The following is a 25,312-nucleotide window of genomic DNA, read 5'->3' as shown; positions in this document are numbered from 1 at the left end:
GACTTCAAAACTGCAGTCAGTCCAGACAATAATTTACACTAATTGATTCCGTCGCCCTAAGGAATTTATGGACAGGCTTGGCGCAGACCGTTACTTTTCTGAGACAGACTTACGTTATGCTTATTTGCAAATACCACTAGATGAAGACTCACAAAGTGTTCATTATTTATACACACCTAGGCCTGTTGTATTTGCGTTTGCCCTTCGGCAGTGCCTCCGCACCCACCATTTGTCAACGTTACTTGGAACAGCTGACTGCTCAAAGTGCCGTTCTGTTCGAACTACCTTGACGATATTGTCGTTTCAGGTCGTACGCCAGAGGAAAACATTGGCAATTTACAGGGTGTTTCAAAAATGACCGGTATATTTGAAACGGCAATAAAAACTAAACGAGCAGCGATAGAAATACACCGTTTGTTGCAATATGCTTGGGACAACAGTACATTTTCAGGCGGACAAACTTTCGAAATTACAGTAGTTACAATTTTCAACAACAGATGGCGCTGCAAGTGATGTGAAAGATATAGAAGACAACGCAGTCTGTGGGTGCGCCATTCTGTACGTCGTCTTTCTGCTGTAAGCGTGTGCTGTTCACAACGTGCAAGTGTGCTGTAGACAACATGGTTTATTCCTTAGAACAGAGGATTTTTCTGGTGTTGGAATTCCACCGCCTAGAACACAGTGTTGTTGCAACAAGACGAAGTTTTCAACGGAGGTTTAATGTAACCAAAGGACCGAAAAGCGATACAATAAAGGATCTGTTTGAAAAATTTCAACGGACTGGGAACGTGACGGATGAACGTGCTGGAAAGGTAGGGCGACCGCGTACAGCAACCACAGAGGGCAACGCGCAGCTAGTGCAGCAGGTGATCCAACAGCGGCCTCGGGTTTCCGTTCGACGTGTTGCAGCTGCGGTCCAAATGACGCCAACGTCCACGTATCGTCTCATGCGCCAGAGTTTACACCTCTATCCATACAAAATTCAAACGCGGCAACCCCTCAGCGCCGCTACCATTGCTGCACGAGAGACATTCGCTAACGATATAGTGCACAGGATTGATGACGGCGATATGCATGTGGGCAGCATTTGGTTTACTGACGAAGCTTATTTTTACCTGGACGGCTTCGTCAATAAACAGAACTGGCGCATATGGGGAACCGAAAAGCCCCATGTTGCAGTCCCATCGTCCCTGCATCCTCAAAAAGTACTGGTCTGGCCCGCCATTTCTTCCAAAGGAATCATTGGCCCATTTTTCAGATCCGAAACGATTAGTGCATCACGCTATCTGGACATTCTTCGTGAATTTGTGGCGGTACAAACTGCCTTAGACGACACTGCGAACACCTCGTGGTTTATGCAAGATGGTGCCCGGCCACATCGCACGGCCGACGTCTTTAATTTCCTGAATGAATATTTCGATGATCGTGTGATTGCTTTGGGCTATCCGAAACATACAGGAGGTGGCGTGGATTGGCCTCCCTATTCGCCAGACATGAACCCCTGTGATTCTTTCTGTGGGGACACTTGAAAGACCAGGTGTACCGCCAGAATCCAGAAACAATTGAACAGCTGAAGCAGTACATCTCATCTGCATGTGAAGCCATTCCGCCAGACACGTTGTCAAAGGTTTCGGGTAATTTCATTCAGAGACTACGCCATATTATTGCTACGCATGGTGGATATGTGGAAAATATCGTACTATAGAGTTTCCCAGACCGCAGCGCCATCTGTTGTTGAAAATTGTAACTACTGTAATTTCGAAAGTTTGTCTGCCTGAAAATGTACTGTTGTCCCAAGCATATTGCAACAAACGGTGTATTTCTATCGCTGCTCGTTTAGTTTTTATTGCCGTTTCAAATATACCGGTCATTTTTGAAACACCCTGTACGTACTCTTCTTAGAGTGTTGTAAGATGCAGGACTGAAGTATCCTCTCGAAAAGTGACTTTTCAGACAGAACTACAGTACTTAGGTCATGGGATAAATAGTCAGGGTGTGCAGCCCCTCCAATTTCATTTGCTTTCAATCTGTGAGCTCCCTATTTCTCGCAATTATCTGAACTGCAGTCAGTACTAGGCAAGTTGACATACATTCGTTTCATTCCGAAAGCTTCGCAGATCGCATCTCCATTGCATCGCTTGGGTCGGGAAAATGTGCCTTTCGCGTGGACCAAAGAGTGTCATGACACATTTCAAAAATGCCTTGCTCAGTGACAGATGTTAAGTGCATTCTGATCCTGCCGAACCAGTGATTTTTGCAAGTAGACGCCTCCTCTTACGGAATCGGCGCCGTGCTTTCGCTCAGAATTGGTGCACAAAACAGACTTATTGCTTTTGCCTCAAAGTTGTTAATTCAGACAAATTGCAATTACTCAAAAATTGAAAAAGCTCACGCTATTGTGAATGTGACAAAATTCCACCACTATCTGTTTGGTCGCAAGTTCAGTCTAGTGACATATCATAAGCGTTTGCAGTGCTTGTTTCATCCGTCAAAGCCGGTTGCTACACGTACCGCTCAAAAATTGCAACGTTTGGCTTCGCTTCTATCCCAGTATCAGTACGGCACAGCATGGCAATTCTGACGCCCTTTCTCGCCTTCCGATCGGCCCCAAACTGGTTTTGATTCCTCTGAGGCATCTTGTTGCCAGATCGACGCGCAGGACTCTAAGTTGCTGCAATCTTTTCCATTGAATTACAGAAAAACTGCACAGGCCACGGAAGCGGACCCTTATCTGAAGATTTTGTTGTATTACATTCGCAAGTCTTGGCCTCGCTCATTGAACAGTGTTCAGAACTCAGTAATGCGCCGAGACTTTGCTCGTCGGCATAACGTTTCAGCACAACACGATGTGATCTCAGTACAATCTGACAGCGCACAATCGCGTGTGCTCATTTCCACAGTGTTGCAAAGGAATGTGTTAAAACTGCTTCACCAAGGATATTAGGGAACTGTTCGCACTAGACAGTTAGCGCGCTGGCACTGCACTTGGTAGGGCATGGACGCCCATACTGAACAGATGACGTCACAGGGTCGCGCATGGGCGGAAAACCAATTCGCTCCGCCACAGATATTCTCAGCTTGTCCTAAGCTCAATCCCCATGACAACAAGTCCACACAGACTTTCCAGGATCATTTTCGAACACTCGTTTGCCTTATCGTGGTAGACTCTTTCAGCAAGTCTCCATTTGGGGTGCATATGAACTCTACCACGTCACTTGCACCAGTCAAGTGTTGTCCTCAATTTCTTGCATTGAAGGATTGCTTGAAGTCGTTGTTGCGGACAACAGAGCTCAGTTCGTCACATAACTTTGAATAATTTTGTGAACAAAATGGCATTTGTCATCTAACAAGTGCTCCGTTTCACCCCCATTCCAACGGAGAAGCGGAACGCTTTGTTCGCACCCTCAATCAACAAGTGGTCAGGCTTCGCACTTCACACACACTGGAACAGGCGCTGCAATTTTTTCTCGCCTCCTATCGCTTCCGCCTAAGCGACGGACCATCACCGGTGGCAGTTCTGCATGGCCGCCGCAATCGGACGCTGCTTCACTTGCTCCATCTACCGCAGCATCTGGCGCCGCCGATGGTCTGCAAGTATCGCTGTGCACCACGTGATCTTGTTCTTTACAGGGGTTTTGGCCCTGGGAGGGAGGCGAGATCCAGAAACGCAATTGCACACATATGTATCTAATAGCAGGTCCCGATGGCTCGCAGCGCCGTCGCCAGAATCAAATTCGCATTTGTCGTTTGCCGCGAGATTCTCCTACTTTCCTTCCCCCAGAATCACGGCCTCACGGGACCGCCCAGCTTTCGCAGACGCCTGCTGGTGCCGCCACAGCACCCCACGACGTGCCAATGCAATGTACGTCGCACCCTCGCCTCCGCCGTCGCCGCTCTCCGAACCGATGGACCTGGACCCGCCATCGCCGTCATCTCTCCAGGAAACGTTCTCAGGACTGGACGTTTATCCTGAGTAGTGTTTTCGGGTGGACTTTCCTCTGCTCTCGCAAGCCAGATGGTGAGGTACGGCTGGGTGTACACTGTCTTCCACAGCTACGGCTATATCTATCGTCCAGCTTCCTGTTCCCCCCCCCCCCCCCACCACGTCTCCCACCGTTGTCGTTCGCATCTCCAGTACACGACAATGGTGCGGCGTTTCGGGGTTGGGAAGAATGTGCTGGCGTACACCTTCACCAGCACGCCGGTCGGCACAAGGAAACACTGTATAGCAGGCGCTGAACTAGGTGCGCCTATGACAAGAGAAGACCAAGACGCCCCCAGACGACGAGCCTATAACGCCCCTGGGCAGCGTGCGGTGTACGCCACCGCCGCCGTCGTCTCCGACCGAGCTGTTTCAATCTAGTACCTCAGTACGTCGCATCAGGACTCAGTTCGCATTGCACCTCAATATGTGTCACTGTGCTCTAATCTTCCACAGTCATAGTCGTCGCCTCGCACCTTAGCTACCTGTGAGGGAACGTCAGTCATTGTATATAGTTGTGATCTGGACACGGGTAAGATTCAAGAATTAGATGTTAGTTGATTGCTGTTAACCACAGAACTTCAGAATGGGCATCATTGAAGTTAAGTACTCCGTTGTTTCCTGTAATAAAGTGTATTATAAACCACATGTGCATTTTATGTTGTAGTGAGAGGAAACCGGTCACCCCCCTATCATACCACCCTCTCCTCATCCAACCAAGAACCACGAAACATTACAAGAGGGCACAGCTACAACAATTAGACCTCAATTACACATCTCGCCATTCACAATGCAGGCCGGTAACGCCCCACTCAGGCACAGCAGGCCGCCGATGGTCAGCAGGCAGCTGGCTACTGCTCTGTCAAAGAGATACACACCAGCATCGTGAAGTCAGGCCGAGCAGCAGTCAGCTGTGTGTCAGTAGGCCAAGGTCCTGACGTCAGCAGTGCATGTCTTATTCTTTCTGTAACTGCTTTCTGCTACTGAGTGCCCGCACCCAGGCGTCGTAGGCCCAGCTGCGCCCACTGTGGAGACGAGAGAAGACTGTCCTGTATGGGGCATGACCTGCTAGCCTCCAACAGGTGTCTGGTATGTCATGCATGGACGGCAGTTCGGCGGTACTGTGGTACCAATCCCACAGGGCAAACTTAGCACTGGAGGTGTCTGGCCCAACCTTGTCTTTTACACTTGGCTAGTGCTCGTTTGTTGCACTATTACTCAGCGTCCAGTCATGTTGTCACAACTTGGTTCTTAGTCTGGTGCAGTGACACAGAATGGCATTTTAAACGCTATACATTTACTACATTAAATTTTACGGTTACTTCCCATCTTCCTTAAGCTCTACAAATTCGTTCTCCATCTCTCACTTGGGCGGATCCAGTCCACTGGTAATTGGACTACTGCCAGATTGAGTTTCTGAACTGCTCGTCATCTCTGATAAATAAAAGCTATGCAAAGCATTATCAGTCACTATGGCGCTAGATATACACTCAAGATCACCGTTACCCATTGTCTACTATCCTGATAATGTTGAACATGCTGCATTAGTTGCACAACAATGATCTGGCCCTCCTGTGTAGCTGACTCAGTGAATGCGCTAGACACAGTTCCCATGTATCATTCAAGAAGATAAGGTTTTGCTTAGGCAACGTCTCCAAGGGCTTTTCCAGCCAATGCAGCTATGGTTGTACTATATTTAAAAGAATAACTCCTGTCATTGTAGCTGGTAAATGAAGTGTGAGTCCTGTTACACCAAACATAATTTCGTTAATCAACAAACCACTGCTGCCTCTTAATTCTAAGCGTCATATCTTGCTCCCATGAGCTTCCTTTGTTCATAGTAGCTTGTCACCGCCGTTATATCGCTATAAAGTCAGTATATCTGACGTAGACCCACTCACTGGAAGTACAGCTTTGCTTCCATCACCTATTTTTGCCTTGCCCATGAATAATTATATGGCACATGTGTTTCCTTCTGTCTTCTCGCGAGTAGGATATATGATGATTACCTTGCTTTGACTGTGCTGTAGCTCACCTTCGGTGATTACCGCATGCTGTTCCCCATCTTTTCCTATCTGTATCTGTAGTTTCCCCACTGTTTCCAGCCCTACTGGATAGGTGCGCACTGTGTAACATCTACACAATGTGTGCTTGTACGCCGCTGGTACCTTCACTGACATGTATGACCGTGCACTATCTGTTTATATTTATGCCAGTTGCACCATGGCAACAGAAAGGCAGATTCTAATTGCTAAGCTCTGCCACTAACTGCAGTTCTGGTGCTAATGTTTTCCATACTTTGCTCAGCCACTTCAGATATCGCTCAGGTAACAAAAGTATCTGATTGCCCATGTAGTGCCCGATGAACAGCTTTCTGCACCCTGTTGTGGAGTCGGGGGTCAAACCCGGGACTCCAGATGGCAGAGCTGAAGCCGGGACCTACCGCGCTGTATTTTGTCAGGAGGCCAAGCAAGTTCAAGAGGGTCAAGGGGTAGTGCAGAGAGATACAGCGGTATTCAGTAACATTTGTTTATTCCAATAGATTACAGTACTCAATGGGTGAAGCGTAGTGTCGGTGTGCCGTTTGCGCGCTGTCCCACAAGTCCAGCCAACTCAGCAGACTCCTGGTATGGCAACGCCACTGCAGCCATCATCAAAGCTGCCCTGCTGGAAGTCGGCCACGCTCTCCAGTCCCACCCGCCGATGCGTTGCAACTCGCGTCACGCTGCTGCCCACGATTCCAGAGACTGCTACAGTCCCTGGTCCGTGCCGCCCTCCGTCCTGTTTGGCCTGCTCTGACCGACCATAGAATGGGTGTACTGGTCACTTGTGACCCTCGGGCCACCGCTGCTCCCAGGACACGACCGGAAACGAACCCACGCCCTCCTGGATGCCGTGCCACAAGTTGTCACTATTGGTGCTTGCCAGATGGTAACATCCGCCGCCGTCTCTGGCGCTGCTGTGCCTCCCACAGCGTATGCGTCACTCGGACCCCGGTACACCAGGTGGGAAGCGAACGTGGTCCATAGACTCGAGTGGAACTGAGCCCCTCCTCGACCAGCTGCAGACCGCTGACACTGCCCTCTTCCAGGCAGACTGTGCGATCTCAAAGTTCCAGGCTGCCGTTCTGTCCTGCCCCAGTGTTGTGTCCCTAGAGGCGGAATATACCCCGAACAAGTACATAGAAAATAGAATACAAGTTTATGCAGAATACTTATAACATTACTGCCAGACTGGCCCCTATAATCGAAGACCAGCACAGGTCCATCCCGACACTCGACTGACCTAGCGCACTCCATCACATGCTAAAATTGCGTGTCTATTTGTACTGGCTTTTCCCTCGCTTCTGACGTAGTATCAGAGAGAGACAGAAACTATGGCAGGGATAAATTCCCACACGTCAGCCACTTACGAATCGCCACTCTTGGCTCTGGCCTAGTGCCCCACCTCATACATCTCAATAACTTAAAGCAACACTGCAGTTTCCTGACTTGTTGTTGCTCCACTCAAAACAAATCGTGCGTGCAACACTGCCGTCACAGCTCCGCACCCGCGAGTGCCATGTTTACCATGCCTGGCCTGCTGGCTGTTGACTGTTAGCACACTCTGACAGCGGCCCCAATTTTCATCGCCCAACCGCACCTTCATTGAATATTGATAAAATTTCCCCTTCCCTCGACTAGGACTGACACTAGTGTAGCAACCCCATATACTGGCTCCAAGTGATTTTAGCCGTCTTGTTGGGACTCTTCTCTCATCTAATGCTTTAATTCGTGCTTGAGCTGCCTCCAAAACCTAGTTTAGAGCGTTATCTGATGCTGTGACATAATCCATTACCCCTCTAGTGGGTTCTCAATGCATGTCTACGTTGTTCAGTATGCCACTCTCTCAACTTATAATGTGTGTGGAATGCCACTCAGCAGTCACCGAGTTCCCTCCTGCCATTTGTCTTGTCTTGGTCCCCTGACAGCTCCCTCAGTATTCCATTACTACTTGCTAACTTTTGTAAACTCGAAAATAACTTGTTGGTTGATTCTACTGATATCCCCCCTGAGGTAGACTCTGGCACACACCTGAATAGTCGCCGGCCGGAATGGCCGAGCGGTTCTAGGCGCTACAGTCTGGAACCGCGCGACCGCTACGATCGCAGGTTCGAATCCTGCCTCGAACATGGATGTGTGTGATGTCCTTAGGTTAGTTAGGTTTAAGTAGCTCTAAGTTCTTGGGGACTGATGACCTCAGCAGTTAAGTCCCATAGTGCTCAGAGCCATTTTTGGACCTGAATAGTCGTAATTGTCTGACATGCACAGATGTTGACCTGGTTGGCAACTACAGCTTCATCATAGGTGATGTGGTTTCAGTCACTTGGTACGAGCCTGATACCATGTTAAAACTATTTTGTCGACCTTTTTTGAGTACATGGACTTGACATCACCCACTGGCTCTCCTTGTATTGAAGAAATGTTCCTTTATGCTTTACTGCCTCTTCCTGCATTTCCAGTGCCTTGGTGCTCGCTTGTTGAACATTTTTCCAGACTTCTCTCACAGTTCTGGCGTATTTTCGGGCAGACTTCCCATTCCTGCTCCATTTCTGCCTAATAATATCAAAGGACAATGGCATCTTCTTACCATACACCACCTCTGTGGGTGAAAATCCTGTGCTAGGGTGCATTTTCGAAGTGTATGCACGCACCACAAAAGATAAATATGTGTCCCAATCCATGTGGGGTAGTTAATACAATCATTAAGCATCCTTCTGATCGTCCAATGGACCCACACTGTCCATCCATGTGACTGAGGGGAAGTGGACTAGTTCTTAATTTTGTCACTTTCAACATATGACAGTTCCTTCATCAGCCGTGTCATAAAGTTTGTCCCCTAATCTGTTTTATTACCTCTGGCACCTCAAACTTCAACACCAACACTTGCATGACTGTTAACTGCCCGCTGATACAGCATCAACATCATATCGATATGGTCTATTATAGCCAGCACAAAACGATTCCCTGCTGGAATTCGCTTAAATAGTCCTAACATATCCACTCCAATAAATCGAAACGGTAATGTAACTTACAGCAACCCCTGCAAGAATACTGAACATCACCTTTTCTTCTTCTCCACCATTATTTCTGCGCTACCCTCCAATTTGTTACCTTGCCTCCTCTCTGCTCAGGTAAAATGTGATCATGTATTTCTCTCAGCAACTCTTCCAATAGCTTCACTGGTACGATGACTCACAGTCCTAATCTCGTCTCCTTCATAACAACTCGTCACACATGCTGAAATGCTGCTGCTGCTTACTGCACTGCTTACACTCCCTGTCAGTGCTGTGTGTTGCTTGCTACTCACCCAAGTCTTGACCTAATCCCAGTATAACTGCTACCTTCCTTCTTAGTACGTCTGCTTTTCTGTGTTCGTTCACTGATTGGTAGATTACTTCAAACTTAAGTTCAATGTGTTTTGAAACCCACCTCATCAATCTACTGGATGGGTCCCTCAAACCCAGTAACCACTTCAAAGCAGCATGGTCAGTCACTTCCTTAAACTTCCTCCCATACAGGTAACACTGGTAGTATGTTACTACATACACAAGGTTAAGCATCTCCCTGTCAATTGCACAATAATGACTCCAAGTTCCATTGAGATGTCTTAACACAAAAGCAGTAAGGTGTTCCTCTATGTTGACTTCCTGGTTCAAAATGCACCTGGGAGGACTTTTCAATGCATCACGTGATAATTTAAATTCTTTCTGAAAATCTGGGACTCCACGTCAATACTTGTTTTAACTCATCAAATGCTCTGGCACCCCTCACAGCACACAGATTTGATGTCCTTTTCCAGTAATTGAGTAAACGGTTGTGCTATGAAAATCCTCTCAAGAATTCTCTGTATATTTTGTGAGGCACAGGAAAGACTGTAACTCTATTGTTGTCCCTAATACTGGAAAATCTTTCAGCGCCTGTGTCAACCTTAGATGACTCCTCACACCATCCTTAGTGATTAAACGACTGAAATAATTTACTTCTTCCAATGCAAAATGACACTTCTCAGTACTCAGTGTTAAATGAGCAGCCATAACGTCTTGAACACTTCCCTCAGTCGCTGCCTGTGTTCTTGAATATCCCTTTTTAGAAACGATTATTTCGTCCAAATACACTAAATGTAGCCGGCCGGTGTGGCCGTGCGGTTAAAGGCGCTTCAGTCTGGAACCGCGTGACCGCTACGGTCGCAGGTTCGAATCCTGCCTCGGGCATGGATGTGTGTGATGTCCTTAGGTTAGTTAGGTTTAATTAGTTCTAAGTTCTAGGCGACTGATGACCTCAGAAGTTAAGTCGCATAGTGCTCAGAGCCATTTGAACCATTTGAACACTAAATGTTGACGAGATTTCGGTCCCTTCAACAATCCGACTAACAAATGATGGAATGTCACTTTTGCGTTCTTTATACATAACAGTATTCTTCTGTACTTATAATGGCCAGAAGCTACGAAAAACGCAGTATTTGATCTGCCCTCTAGAGCAACCTCCAACAGATAGTACCTACTCCTTAAGCCCATTGTCTATAAATGCCGACAATGTCAAAGATTATCAGTGGTTTCCGTGATGTTTGGAATGGGGTAAGCTTCTATAATAGTCTTACTGTTCAAATAGCAGTAGTCACAGCAGTATCAATACTTCCTTGAATCGTAGGGCACTTCTTCGGTATAATTAAAATTCCTGCCCCCAGGGGCTATTACTCCCATTATGCCTCTAGCCCACTGCTGATTGATAAACTCTTCTTAAATCGGCTGCAGATGCCTTGGTTTTCTGCACGGTCTGTGGCACAGTGGTGTTTTGTTCCCCATAGGAGTCCTGTATTGTGTGACAGGCATTGCAAACAAGAACAGGTCTTGAAGCTCTAACAGTGCTTCTTCTGTCCGTGCAGCAATCTTCCTGTTCTGGAATTTCTGTCGTTGCCACTAACACTCCATTGAACAACTTGACCTCATCCGCCCATAATTATCCACACTTATGGGTATTACCTTGCCTCTGTCAATTTCCTGTATGCGTCCAAGACCTTGTCTTCGCAAACAAAATGCTGCATCCAATACGTCACGATCCTCCAGTGATTCCACTACACAGAACAAACCAACTGGTAAGTCAGGCTTCACGCTGACCCACAATGACTTTCCGGTGCCACTTGACACCCAGTAATAAGAATTAAGCCTTAGTAACATTGATGGATGTTTAACTGGATTGCTTGTACAACAGACGCTCCCAGCAACTGTTCGACAATGACGACAGCTTCCCCCGCCCGAATGTCTTCTCAGTAAGTTCCACAAGATGTTGTCGAAGGTCAATTATGGCATGATACTTACGCAGAATGTCCAACCCTAGGATCACGCTGCATTCCCCGATTACATGAGACACTACTTCTGCTCACTACCAATCTTGGTTGCCTCCAACCAAAACTTCATCACTACAGACCCATGCAAATTACGACTATAGCGCAGTGGGTCCCAATGCCTCTTACTCACTAAATTCCTCGAGGCCACAGACATATGCGCCCCTGTGTCCAACAAAAACTTGTACTTCTTACCATATGTCATGTCACATTCCGCCTCTGCATTTCCATTTATAGCAGTTGCTTTTACTGGGAAAGGCTTTCGGCGTTTCTAGGGTACTATATTGAGTTTAAATGGTGCTTAAAATATCACCCAGACCACCCCCCACCATTATTCCCACAATACTGCTGCTGGTTCATACCACCCATACTTTTATTCCGAGAAATCCACTGATACTTAATACCAGCCCCATTATTCCATGGTTGGCGGTACTGCCTTCCCACATGTCCCGTACACCCATAATTAAAGCGCCTTATATTTGCTGCAAACACATTTCATCGATCTCTTACCCTTGTCGCAACATTAGTCTCTTCAAAGTCCATTGTTAGTATAATCGCTGCATAGAGTTACCTAGCCGCACTAGTGTACCCCCTCCTAGATATTTTCGGTGCTAAACCCCACATGAAAACTTCGAGTGCACTTAGCTCGGCTCCCTGTAACGAGATCTTGCTTGCCTCATCACTCCACGTCAGTTCATATGTATGAATATTAATTTTTTTAAATCCTGTGCACAAAATCTTCCTTGGTCTCATTAGGCCTCTTAGAAATTACTCCTAAGTGCTCACGGAAAAACCGAGCACTATTCTGCTTCTTACATCTTTGCCCAAATACTTGCCTTAGCTGCTCAAGAGTTTCCGCCTTATCTGGTGCTTCAGTGCATCGTAAAAGTTACCTCACTTCTCATGACAGACGTAATATTGCTGTTAGCAACAGCTGTTTGTCTGAACGATCCCCTATGTCTGTAGATGATAAGAGATCCTATGCAAACTATAACACATCCTCGGATGATCCACCGTAAGAGTGAGAAATAAGGTTTTCAATTGCCAGCTCTACCTCTAGATTCTGACATTTCAACAACTCAACTCCTGACCCTTCTCTCCTAACTTATTATTGACAAATGTATTCTCCGCTCTTAACTGCGCTACCTGGTCAACTAACGATTGCGCACCTTCCTCAACATATACACCTTGTGTCTCTGATGTCTCCATTGCAGCACCTACACTCAATTTTAGGAATTCAACAACAACTCAGCAATAACAAGAACAGAAAATTCCTTACTTAAGAACACTGACACACTTATTTCTTATGTCTAATGATGAGCCACCTGGACACTATGCATTGTTTTCCCATATGGTCAAGATGATGACATGTAAAACAAATAACTGCCACAGATTCGGCCCAGAGTAGAATTCCCAGGTAAATTACACCGTGCACATCACAGGAGCTCTGTCGATTGATCCTTAAAATTACCCTTAAACTGGGAGACATCCATCGGCTCCACTGGCCTCACGAAAGTAACTTTGAAGTTATAATGACCCCTAACTTTCGACCCATGATAGTCAACAAAACACAGACAATGGTCTCACTCACCAGACAACGAAGATACCATAGGCTGTGCTTCAGACGTTGCAATATGAATGTGGGGTGGCTACACTCTCCATTACCCACTGACGGCGCAGTCACCTCTCGTGACACCAGTCTGTAGGAGTGAGGCAGATTTCTAGCGCTACTCCGGTGGGGTTCAGTGACTGACTAATAGTCGAGAGAAATATTTTCTCGTCTGACAATGTGGGGCAGTCATGCACCACTCCAGCGCAGTAGGCTGTGATGACCAGCAGGCAGCTGGCTTCCAGCCCCGTGAAGCATCACAGCCATCAGCGCCCTGTGTTGCTGAGATCAGTCTGTGCAGCGGCCTGTGTTCTGTCAGTGGGCCGAGGCCCTGATGTCAGTGGTGCGAGTCTTCCTCTTGGTGCCACTACGTTCTGCTGTTAAGAGCCCACACCTAAGTGAATCAAGTACAGATCGCTTTCACCACAGAAATGAGGTAAGACTGTCGTGCAGAGGACACAACCTGCTGCCCCTTAGTAGGAGTCGGGCAAAGCAGGCGTGGACAGCAAGTCAGTGGCGCTGTTGCAACAATTTCCACAGGGGAGACTTAGTGCAATAGGGAGCTGACCCTACCCGATTTCGAACTCATGACTGCAGATGGCGGTTCCCAGTTGTCTCATCTTCTAGTGGGGCCCTGATGTCATAGTGGTGGTGCAGGAGTCCGAATGATTCTGCCTCAACACACAGCTATTTATATGGTTCTGGAGCACATTGGTTGCACTGTTACCCAGCTCCCAGTCACATAGCTCATATCATGGCAGTTGCCCTGGTGTGGTGACACCGCCCTGCACGCCCCAGCCATTAACAATGCATGCTGAAGGTTTTCACGTATTACGGTATTCCATCTCGCAATCATTAAGCGTATATTTTGCTATAACCTACATGTCTTCACACTGCGCATACCGGCCAGCAGTAGCTAACACAAGACTTCATGACGACTTTCTTACGAATTCCTACAAGTGTCACTTGAAACTACGGAGCGACACTACATTATATTCTCATTATTTCCGGCAGAATGACTTCTGTTTCTTCGCGTGTTACGACGTTCAGCTCACCAGTAATGTGGAGTCGTTTTGAGAAAACTTTGTCCTTGATATAACTTCACCAAATATTGAGAGTAATTGACGTCGAAAGTGGCTTCTCAGTGTAGTTATTGAATTACGGTCCACATGGGCTGTCGTCCCATCTTACTGAGACTATCAGTAAGCTGTGTTATGAAGAAATTGTTAGTTATTGCCGCAGGCCGCCCGGAATTGACAGTCCGCAGCTCGTGGTCTTACGGTAGCGTCGTCGCTTCCCACGCCCGGGTTCCCGGGTTCGATTCCCGGCGGGGTCAGGGATTTTCTCTGCCTCGTGATGACAGGGTGTTGTTTGCTGTCCTTAGGTTAGTTAGGTTTAAGTAGTTCTAAGTTCTAGGGGACTGATGACCATAGATGTTAAGTCCCATAGTGCTCAGAGCCATTTGAACCGGAATTGACACAAACTAGCTTTCTTTTGTCTTAAGAAAAGTGGCCTACGATTCCAGTGGACCGTCCAATAGCACAACAAACGATAATCTTTGGGCTACTGCAGACTTTTCATGAGTGAGCTGCGGGTTGTTTTCAAGTAACAGCGGAAGTTTTCTTTATTGACAGAGCAGTTCAGATGAAACTTTGCCTCATCAGACATCAGAAGATTTGACAGAAATATATTGTCCTGGTCAATTCTGTCCAGTAATGTTGTGCAGAAATTGCACCTACTCACTTTAGCTGGCGGTCGTAGCTTATAAGGATGAAACTTAAAATCCTGTTTCAAAGTCATCTGCAAATACGGGCGAGAGATTCGTAATGTTCTCTAATGTCGTCGGACATAACGCTGTGGGCATCGTTACAGAGTTGCACGAACTTTTCGGATATTTTACACCGATCGAACTGTCTGTTTCAGGTCCCTTAGTCTTAACATTGATTACAAAATCCGCCCCGTGCCATTGTTTTAACCACCTTGATATTGTCTTTATGCCTGGAATACGGAAATGGTAGTTCCTTCCACGGTACATTCCGTGCTGGACAGCCCCAACGCTCTGCACGTGACAGACCACCTCCACTGCCTCAAAACCACCTGCTCTGGCCGACGTCCCACTGTACTGTTCCCCGTGAGCCACTCTGCATTTCCCAGAGAGAGAAATCGTGTACATCTTCAACAGTATGTTTGCCAGATTTAACATTATCCTTCCATGTCCATCTGCTGCACACTCTCAGTTTTCCTTTTACTTGTGTGCACATTATAGTTATCAACTATATCACGTTTCATTTCATTAAGCTCACGACTCAGTTCCTCTTCACTTGAGTCGACTACTGCTGTGTATTGATTTTTTGCCCATAACAAACAAGTCTCACATCAAGATAGTTGTTTATTTCCTCCACTGCTTTTTTGAAAACACAAGTTTAATATCAGTGCTGACCCTGAGAGAGCCTGTGTCAAGCATTTCCTAATTTTGGTCTCTTGCATAATTCCATGAGTGCTGACTACTTAAGTCGACTTTGCAGGAAGATAATTGATTACCCTTCTATCCCTGCAGATGATACCACACTGATTAAAAAGAAACGTTTATAAGGGGCATATAAAGTTGGAGAAAATGACACAGAATCTCTACGTTCTTTCTATCTAAGTCCGTGAGGTGAAGGGATGAGTTCAAGGAGAGCGTAATTGCACGTCACAAGTAGCAACATAATTTTGTTGAAGTCGAATCTTTCGGTAAATAAAATGTAAATGTCGTGTGACTAGGGCCTCCCGTCGGGTAGACCTTTCGCCGGATGCACGTCTTTCGACTTCAGCGACTTGCATTTGATGGGGATGAAACGATGATGATTAGGACAACACAACACCCGGTCCCTGAGCGGAGAAAATCTCCGACACCGCGGGGAATCGAACCCGGGCCCTTAGGATTAACAGTCTGTAGCGCTGACTACTCAGCTACCAGGGGTGGACAACATGTCGCTGAAGGAAACTATATTTTACAATTTATCCAAAGTAATTGTCTTTACTTTTATGTTACGATTTGCATGGACTTCGAAAGCCTGATTATAGGAATGAAGATCGGGTTTTAACGTCCCATCGCCGGTAGCTCATTAGAGACGGATCACAATCGCAGACGGGGTAAGGAAACCAGCAGTGCTCTTTTCATAGGAAACATCCTGGTATGTTCCTTAAACGATACTGGAATATCACAGACAAACTAATTCTGAATGGCCGGGCGTGTATCTAAACTACCGTCCTCCCGAATGTGAGTCAGTGTCTTACTACTGCGCCACTTCCTTTGGTGTGAAGAATCACGTTATCAGGAACTTAAGCAGAAAAGGTCTTAAAAGATACAGAGAACTGAAACGTGCTTTTGAATTTTATTTTCTTTACAAACACTCTAAGACGAAAACCAAAGCAACACAAAGAAGTTAACCGAATGGGACGAAAATCGATTAATCTGACGTACATGTACAGACAAGACAGACAAATGATTATAATTTCAGAAAAATTCGATAGTTTATTCAAGAGAGTTCCACAAATTGAGCAATCCAATAACGCGTTGGTCTACCTCTGGTCTTTTATGTAGCCAATTATTCCGCTTGGCGTTGATTGGCAGAGTTGTTGGATGTCCTCCTGAGGGTTATCGTACCAAATGCTGTCCAATTGGCGCATTAGATCGTCAAGATCCCGAGCTTTTTGGAGGGTCCTGGCCATAATGCTCCAAAAGTTCTGAGCTGGGGAGAGGACGACCTCGTTGGCCAAGGTAGGGTTTGGCATGCACAAAGACAAGCAGTACAAACTTTCGTTGCTGAAATGTAAGCTCATGATGGCTTGCCATAAAGAGCAACAAAACTGGACGTAGAATATCGTCGACGTGGAGCTGTACTGTAAGGATGCCGCGGATGACTACCAAACGGGTCATGATGTGAAATGAAATGTCAAGTTAGACGGATCACAAGGTGTTATCACCTGGTTGTCGGGCCGTATGGCAGGTGACAGTCACGTCGGTATCCCATTGCAGTCCAGGGCGTCTCCAGACACGTCTACGCTGGTCTTTGGGGAATGGAATCTCATACGGTCCGACATCCAGGAGTGATGGTCTGGCGTGTCATTTCATTTCATTTCACGGAAGGACCACTTTGGTTGTGATCCATGACACCCTCACAGCACAGCGGTACGTCGACAATATTGTACGCACTGTTTCGTTGTCCTTCATGCCAAGCCTCCCTGGGCTTACATTTTTGAAATTCTAAACATTCATTTGTCTGTACGTGTACGTCAAATCTGCCTATTTCTGTCCCATTCGGATAATCCCTTCGTGGTGTGTCGTTCTTTTCTGTCTTAGAGTGTATTTTCTTTTTGGCATTGCTACTTTGTACCCTTGTGCTATGGCCAAAGTAATTTCCTTGGCAGCACGAAACAATCTATTCCACATTTGATGGAAACGATCGAGTGATTACTGCTTGCTTGCAAAACAAACAGTAAGGCGCTGTCTATCGTCTCACAACAGAAGACGTAGCGGGATAACTGCTGTAATGACTTTAGTTTGATAACCAGTTTCAACACCGCATTCGCTCCTTATCTCTCACGGACTCTTCCACTTCTGAACAAGTGTAACATTTCCAATGACGTAAGAATCAGTGAACCCAGAAATTTATCTGTCGCTTTTACTTTTGTTTTCATGTGAAGGCAAGTTAATTCACAGTGAGTTTAAAGAAACTTTTTCTTGTTTGACTTTACCAGGCTTAAAGCGAGACAAACATGATCAGAACGTAATTTTCTCATTCTTGTTTATTTATCACCATGGTGACTGAGCGCAGAACTGGAGTCAGGAAATAGGGTAGACTGTTCCAAGTTTTTGTGTGTAAATACTGACGAAAACTTGAACTATGAGAAAAATATTACTGAAATGCTTATACAAGTAAGTTCAGCAACTTTTGCTCTTCGTATATTTGCTAGTTTTGAAAACAAAAAGGTCAACATCTTAACATATTTTGCATAATTATAGCATTCCGTTCTGAAATAACTCTTTTCTCAGAAATAAATTATTGCTTGCACACAAACGAACATGAGAAAAATATACGATTCTCTTTGAGCCGGCTCTCCAAGAAGTTGGGCATTTTAGTCGGTCCTTCATAGTATGTATGTTTGCTAATGAAATTCGTTATAAATGATTGACCACAATTTGTCAAGAACAGCGATGTCCACATCTGCAACCCTAGAAGAAAAAATTACCTTTATTACTCTACACTCAAGCTGTCAGTGGCTCAGAAAGGAGTTCAATACGCACTCATAATAATCTTTGATAATTTACCCAAGACAATAAAATTCTGACAGGTTGCAATCTAAATTTAAAATCCAGACCCAAATAATTTCTTCAGAACAACTTTCTCTATTCCAGAGGTTAAGTTCGCATTTAAAATTTCAAATAAATCTAGCTAAAATATTAAATGTACGACTAGTTACACGAGTTGTGCGAAGACATATATTACTGTTCTTATTAATTTTAAGTCAGTGTATTATTTAGTAACCCGTAAATGACCTGCATGCAGCCATAATCACAAGAAATCGCGTGTACGTAGGATTTAAACTGATTCGTTCCACATTATTTCCATAAAAAATGTGCAAACGATCCACAGAACAAGTTATTAACTAACTAACTACATAAGTTGTCAGACGTGTTGGGTAAATTACTATTCATTCACAGAGCAAATTTGTAAAAGAGTAAGTAGTGAGCTTCATGCAAATAAAAATTAACGAATTTATACTTACAAGCATAGAGGGGCACTTTCATAAAGATTTATTCTTTGTGTACAATATTCTTTCGTATAGTCGTATTTGTCAACAAGTTACCTGATGACGTCAAAAATAGTGTTACCATTTTCATCCATCTCTCATCACTAGTCACTACACATGCTACAAACACTACACACACCCATCGTTTCGATTGATATCAGGACCCCCACAATGTTCCCACCTTCCTTTCTCAGCTAGAGATTCAGTTCTGGAAGATGAAATACGATTGATAGTATCGTCACAAATTTTGTGCGTAAGACTTTCTAGTGACGTGTTTTATACCATGAAAGTATTTGAGAATACCATAGGTGTAGTTTGTGTTGTGTATTCAGCAACTTGTACTTTGTTTTATTTATTGTATGGTACGTAGTTCTTCAGGTGTATGCATCAGCTTCTTGTTTTTTAATCCGCTGTTTCGAATTTTCTCTATGATCTCCACGAATAACTTGATCTTGATTAATGCTATTCATTACAAAGTCATTTTTTATATTGTCTTATGTTATTTAACGCTGTGCGACGTTATACTAGGTGTTTAACATTAGAAATCTCACCGAGTTGCTTTGAGTGGATTCATGTGATTTTTGTCTCGACTCCACGGGAACCGAATTACATCGTACGTACTAGTGGTATATTCCCATTATGTTTCCAGTATCTGGCCTAATAATGTTGGAGAGCAGTAGAGCTCGTGGAAGCGAATTTTGTGCTTCCCATGATTTGTAGACAGCAATCCACTCAGCCTTTGTCTAGTCGGTTGGCGTTTTTGAAACTTATGGGAAAATGAATTCTTAAGAAGCCTGTATGCTCTAAGCAAACACAGGTTTGTTTCAGAATAAAAAATCGATCATTCAGCAATTTTCGTGGCTTTGTCATTCTACGGGTAAATGGGACATCATGCCACTCAATGTATCCTGGGGGCGTTAATGAGTTGTAGTCAACGTTTGTCTGTATTGTTTGAGCTGTTCTCAGTTAATGATATTTCATTTTATTAAATCACTTTGTCCAAAAGGTACGGCTGAGCTACTGAATATACAGATATTACATGAAACATGTCGGTGTCGGCTGTATCACTTCCTCAGGACAATTATGTTTCTAATGCAACCACAGGTTTTTACCGCGTTTGAAGCTTTACATTCTGTGTGCCTTTTTTCCATTTAATTGTTAAAATATGAAATAGACTACATTTCACGACGTTGTGACACGTGTCGTTGGACGACAGAACTGAAGTGTTCATCGCATGTCCCAGTACAAAACGCATGCACGCCACTACTCTTTACTTCAGCTAGTGGTCGTTGATGCTAGTGTCTCAGCTAACAGTGACTCCAGGTGCGTAGAGTAGCAAGAATAGCTTAAAACAGGTTTTGTTTGCATAGGGCACTACGTTCATGAAAGGAAACATTAACTTTCATGGAACTCAGTTATTTGTTCGTGATTGTATGCAGATGCGTTGCTTCATTTTTACAAATTTAAATATTGTCCGATGCGTTCTCCTTTATTATTTTAGACTGTTCATTTAGCAGTAACGCTGAGTTCTTTTGGGGTTAACAGTTTTACGTGTACGGTTCTGTATGTTCACTGGGCTTGAGAGAAAGCAGACCTCAATAGTCACATTTCTAATATTCCGTTGCGTACCATTCTTGTTGAGATTAATGTAACTTCAAATTCATTTCAGTATGGTGTTTGGGCTAAATAGTGATTACAAACAACGCCCCACGAATGGTAGCTTCCACCTAAAAATGATGTTATTACACAAGGTGAATGAACAGAAACTCAGTAGACCAACGAGCAATAACGTTCTGTTCGATGCTTGTATTTGCATAAACCCATCTACCCTGGGGGTAGGTGGCACAGTCAGTGTAAATTTCCACTCAGATTCTGTTTGTATCTTGGTTATAATTCTGGTTTCGTGCAACATTTAAAAACAACGTTCCTGTACTAAATTCGCAATTATTTCTCGTAGAAGTACACACGCAGTTTACACTACAGGTTCCCATATAAATGAGTTGTCTTCTGTTCCATCGACATCAACGCCATCTAGTAGAAAGTTGGAGGAGGAAAGATAAGTGTTCAACATCCCGCCGAAAAGAGGTCATAGAAGACGGCGTAAAATCTCGGACTGAACGCGAATTAGGATCGAAACTGGTCCCGTTCTTTTCAAATGATTCATTCCGTAAATTTCGGGAAAATGATTTAGGAAACTAAGGAGAACTGAAGTCTGGATGGCCGGACGGGGAACTGAACCCCTTTCTCCCGAAGATGAGTCCAGTATTTCCGAAGATCAGTCCAGTCTTCTACCACAGCGCCACCTATTCGCGGATATTGACAGCTCGTAGGCCTGTCATTCATGTTGGTTTCACATTTAAGGTTTCCTTTGGTAAAGTTCTCAAGATATTTTGATGTCTCGTCTTAAATTACTCACTGCGCATACTATCTTATCAAATGTATTCGGACCCCCGTATTTAATGCGGAATTGATCACTAGATGTCACGAGAGGCGGGCCCGCCAGTATAAAAGGAGGCGGGGAGTATTGTGTGTCAGTAGGCAAGCAGCAGACCTAATGGCAGAATCGGTCGGTCATGGGAGCTTAGTGCCTTCAGATGTGGACTAGTCATTCGATGTCACCTGAACAGAGATTTCAACCCTTCTAGAGCTACCCAAGTCGGCTGTTGGTGATGTGATTGTGAAGTGTAGACACGAAGGAACAACCACAGATAAACCAAGATTAGTCAGATCTCATGTACTGACGGACAGGTACAACAGAACATTGCTAGAGGTGGTTTTAAAAATCCCATGGAATCAGCGAATGTGCTGTCAGCGGTCCAGCTATCACAATGATTGTGTTTAGGGAGATAATGGGGAAAAACGGTCGACCAGCTCCTCTAAGCCACACATTTCTACAGTCATTGGTAAGCGACTCTTGAGTTGGTGTGAAGAGGGACGCCACTGGAACGACTGAAAAAGAGGGATTTGGAATGATAAATTACGCTGTACCACGTAGAATCCGCTGGAACTGTTTGGATTTGGCGAATGCGTGGAGAATGTCGCCTGCCATCACGTGTAGTATCATCAGTAAAGCATGGAGGAGGTGTTGTTGCGGTATGTGGATGTGTTTTGGGCTTAGGGTATGGTACCCTTATTGCACTTAAGAAAATGCTAAATGGGAAAGGATATGAACACATTTTATATCAGTGTATACTCCGTAGTAGTAGAGGAACAGTTCGGAGACGACGGCTGTACCAGCATTACAATGCACCCTGTCATAAAGGAGCGTCTGTGAGGTAATGGTTTGTGGGAAATAACATTCGTGAAATGGACTTGCCTGTCCAGTCACAGTCCCGATCGGGACGCAATGAAACGCCTTTGGGATGAGTTAGAACGTCGACTTCGCCCCAGACCCTAGCGTCCAACATCAGCACCTTCTCTGGCGTCGGCCCTCGAGGAAGAATGGACTGCCATTCCTCCACAGACATTTAGACACTTCACTGAAAGTCTCCCCGGCGGAGTTCAGGCAAGCTGTCATTAGGTGGAGGGAGGACACACACCATCCCCAGCAGAGTCCAAGACGTCATAAAGCGAAGGGTGGAGATACCCAGATTAATGTCCACTAATAGATGTCCGAATCTTTTGATCAGACAGCGTGCATAATAAAGAGTACCGGAGTTGTAGCACTCCCTTCACACGTCAAAGACTAATTTCCACTCCACGATTTCGTCACTCTGAGATCGACAAATTAGTTCTGTCTGTTAGAAAGTTCTGAATCCAATCACGAACATTGTCCAGTATCCCATACGTCTGTATTGTGTTTAGTAACCAACAGTGCGGATCTGTATAGAGTGTCTTCCGAAAGTCTGGGAACCCGGTCTCCACCTACGCGCTGATATTTAATATCTTTTGGATTTTGTGGACGAACAGAGTGAGCTGAGTTTCACAAGATAGCTGTTTACGGTATTCCATGTTGGCTCCTACAGAGGAGATACTCGGTCTCCAAGCTGGTCATTAAATACAAGCACAAAACGAGTTCCATAGTTATGCAACTGACTGTCAGTTACATCGGCTTATAGTTACGTGCATACGTCCCATTTCCTTCCTTGACAGTGGGAATGACTTGTACATTTTTCCGATCTTTTGGAAAGTTTCGTTGCTCCACTGACTAATGATAAACTAAAGTCAGAAAGAGAGCAAAATTTATCTTACTAATCTACACAAAATCTTTGTTATCCTGTCAGGAATCATTGCCTTTCCTTTGTTGAGCGGCTTAAGTTGACTCTTTACTCTGCGACCACCTCAATTAATCTATCATTTCTGCATATTTGATCTTCCACAGTAAAGCAATTTCGGAAATCCAGATTCATTATTTCGGTGTTTTATGACATCCTCCGTTTCAGTGTCAGCGTTACTGAGCAAATGTAGCCCCAACCATGGTCTGTTTATTGTCTTTACGTGGAACCAGAAATTCAAACTTTTCATCATATCGGTTGACAAAATTGTGCTACCGAATTTGATGATTTCTTCTCGCAATGTATTCCTTTCGATCATTTTATCTGTCATCAACTTCTCATTTCGTTTATATCTGTGATGAAGCTCTCTTAGCGTTGGAGCACAACAAAATAACATGTCTTCTGAATCACGACTGATATGTCCTAAACTTCACAACCTTGATCGACAAGTACGTATCTAAAGTATAGTGTACAATACTCTTGAATGTAACTTGTCAATAATTCACCCTTTATTCTTCCAAGGCCTAAGTTTGTTGTTTATTGCTCCATAAGCTGTAATCTGTTGCCTTTCGCATTTGCTAAACGGAAATATTTTCCTATCTCTCTGTTCAGTCATTTAAAAACCTGCAGTCATTAAGGTTATAACAGCCCTATGGACACTGATTCCCTTCTCTTCGTTAACTTAATGGAAAAGTTAGGATACTTTAGCTACCAGAAGATTTAAGACGTAGCCCTCACAAGTCTTTTCTCCAACTGCTCAAACTAGTTTTCAGAAAATATGTTTGGAACTATCTCGCATCAGACTCTGTCCTTGGCACCTGTTTTAGTCATGCGAAACTCCCATACTGTAATTGGTCAATTGAAATCTCCTCCAGTTTTTTTATGTTCTCCATATTTCTGTGAAGAGTCCTACACCTACAGACAAGAAGTATATAAAAACATACTATTACGACGTTTGATCGAACTGTGAAGCCTATTTTCATACAAATCATTTCCCATTCAATCTCTGGAATAGACTCACTACACGTTACCGAGTTCTTCACGGCAAAAAATACACTGTCGCCATTGGTGTTCAGCATATCCTTATGATATACAGGTTGAAGAGCATAGGATGTAATAACTGTTTTATTTTCTGCAATGTTAAAGATATCGAAGCGAGGTTTCCGGCAAATGACAGTACGCAGTGAGGTACGTAATTTTGTTACGTGATTAATAATCGTAACTCTTGTATCAACGAAGATACTGATACAAATTGTGACATTGAAACTTAAGTCCCTATTGATGCTTGCAGAAAAATTTGTTCATTGCCACACGAAAGTAAAACATAAATGAAGAAATCTTTACGGTAAATATCTGCTACTGCTATCGGTTGGTGATAGAATACTCTACTTTAATCATTCTTCAATTTACGCATGTGGCTGTGCTTTATCAATAGTGATTTTAGATTATAGATAAATCACACCATTAAACAATATTACAGTCACAGAATCCGTATTGTCGCACTTCTTGATGATACTCTCATTCCAGATTCAATGAACGTAAATGAATTTCAATTTAGTCGCTGTTAGCGGCAATTTACAGAACATAGTTTACAGAGCTTTTGCAGAACCTACTATAACTACAGAGTTGACAACTTACAACTTTCACAGTTGTTATTTTACAAGGAGTAAAAGCGAATATCTATATCAGAGTTGGTTTAAAAAAAAAATTATTAGAATTCACGTAACACTGACTACAGTAAATGTCTGCTCCTGTCCTATTGTTAGTAAAATGAGGAGAAACAACCGCGAATATACTGCAGAAAATGGCGCAAGGCCTCAAGTTGGCCAGCTTTGGTACGATCAGTGGCGGATTAAAGAAATTTTATGGGGGGGGGGGGAGGGGGAGAGTGGTTGCCTCGAAGAGAAAGAGAACCTGGGGGTGTTCCCCAGAAAACAAGGAAAAAAAGGTGTTTAAAATGTACCATTTCAAGCCTTTTGAGACTTAAAAAACATATCAAATACGCGGGAAAGACGTGCTTTGTTTTGGGGATACAGACGCCTAAAATTTCTTTAAACGTCTGGCTTTCAAAGTCGTTGCATAGGTATTTACATTTACATAATTGTTAACAGGAAAGTGTCAAGTTACATAAGCGTTTTGTTGATACAAGTACTTTATTTTAAAACAATATTAGTAAAGCCGTAAATAAATCCATAGATCTTTTTACATTTTCAATTTTTAAACAGTTTATATTGATACTAGTTCTGAAAAAAAAATGGTATGAGCAATAGTCATTACAAACTTATATAAGAGAGATAAAACAATAATTTTGAATATCACATGATATAT

Source organism: Schistocerca nitens, chromosome 3 (genome assembly GCF_023898315.1).
Source record: "Schistocerca nitens isolate TAMUIC-IGC-003100 chromosome 3, iqSchNite1.1, whole genome shotgun sequence".
Taxonomy (NCBI): Eukaryota; Metazoa; Arthropoda; class Insecta; order Orthoptera; family Acrididae; genus Schistocerca; species Schistocerca nitens.
The sequence above is the reverse complement of the archived record's forward strand: the minus strand, read 5'-3'. Positions refer to the sequence as shown.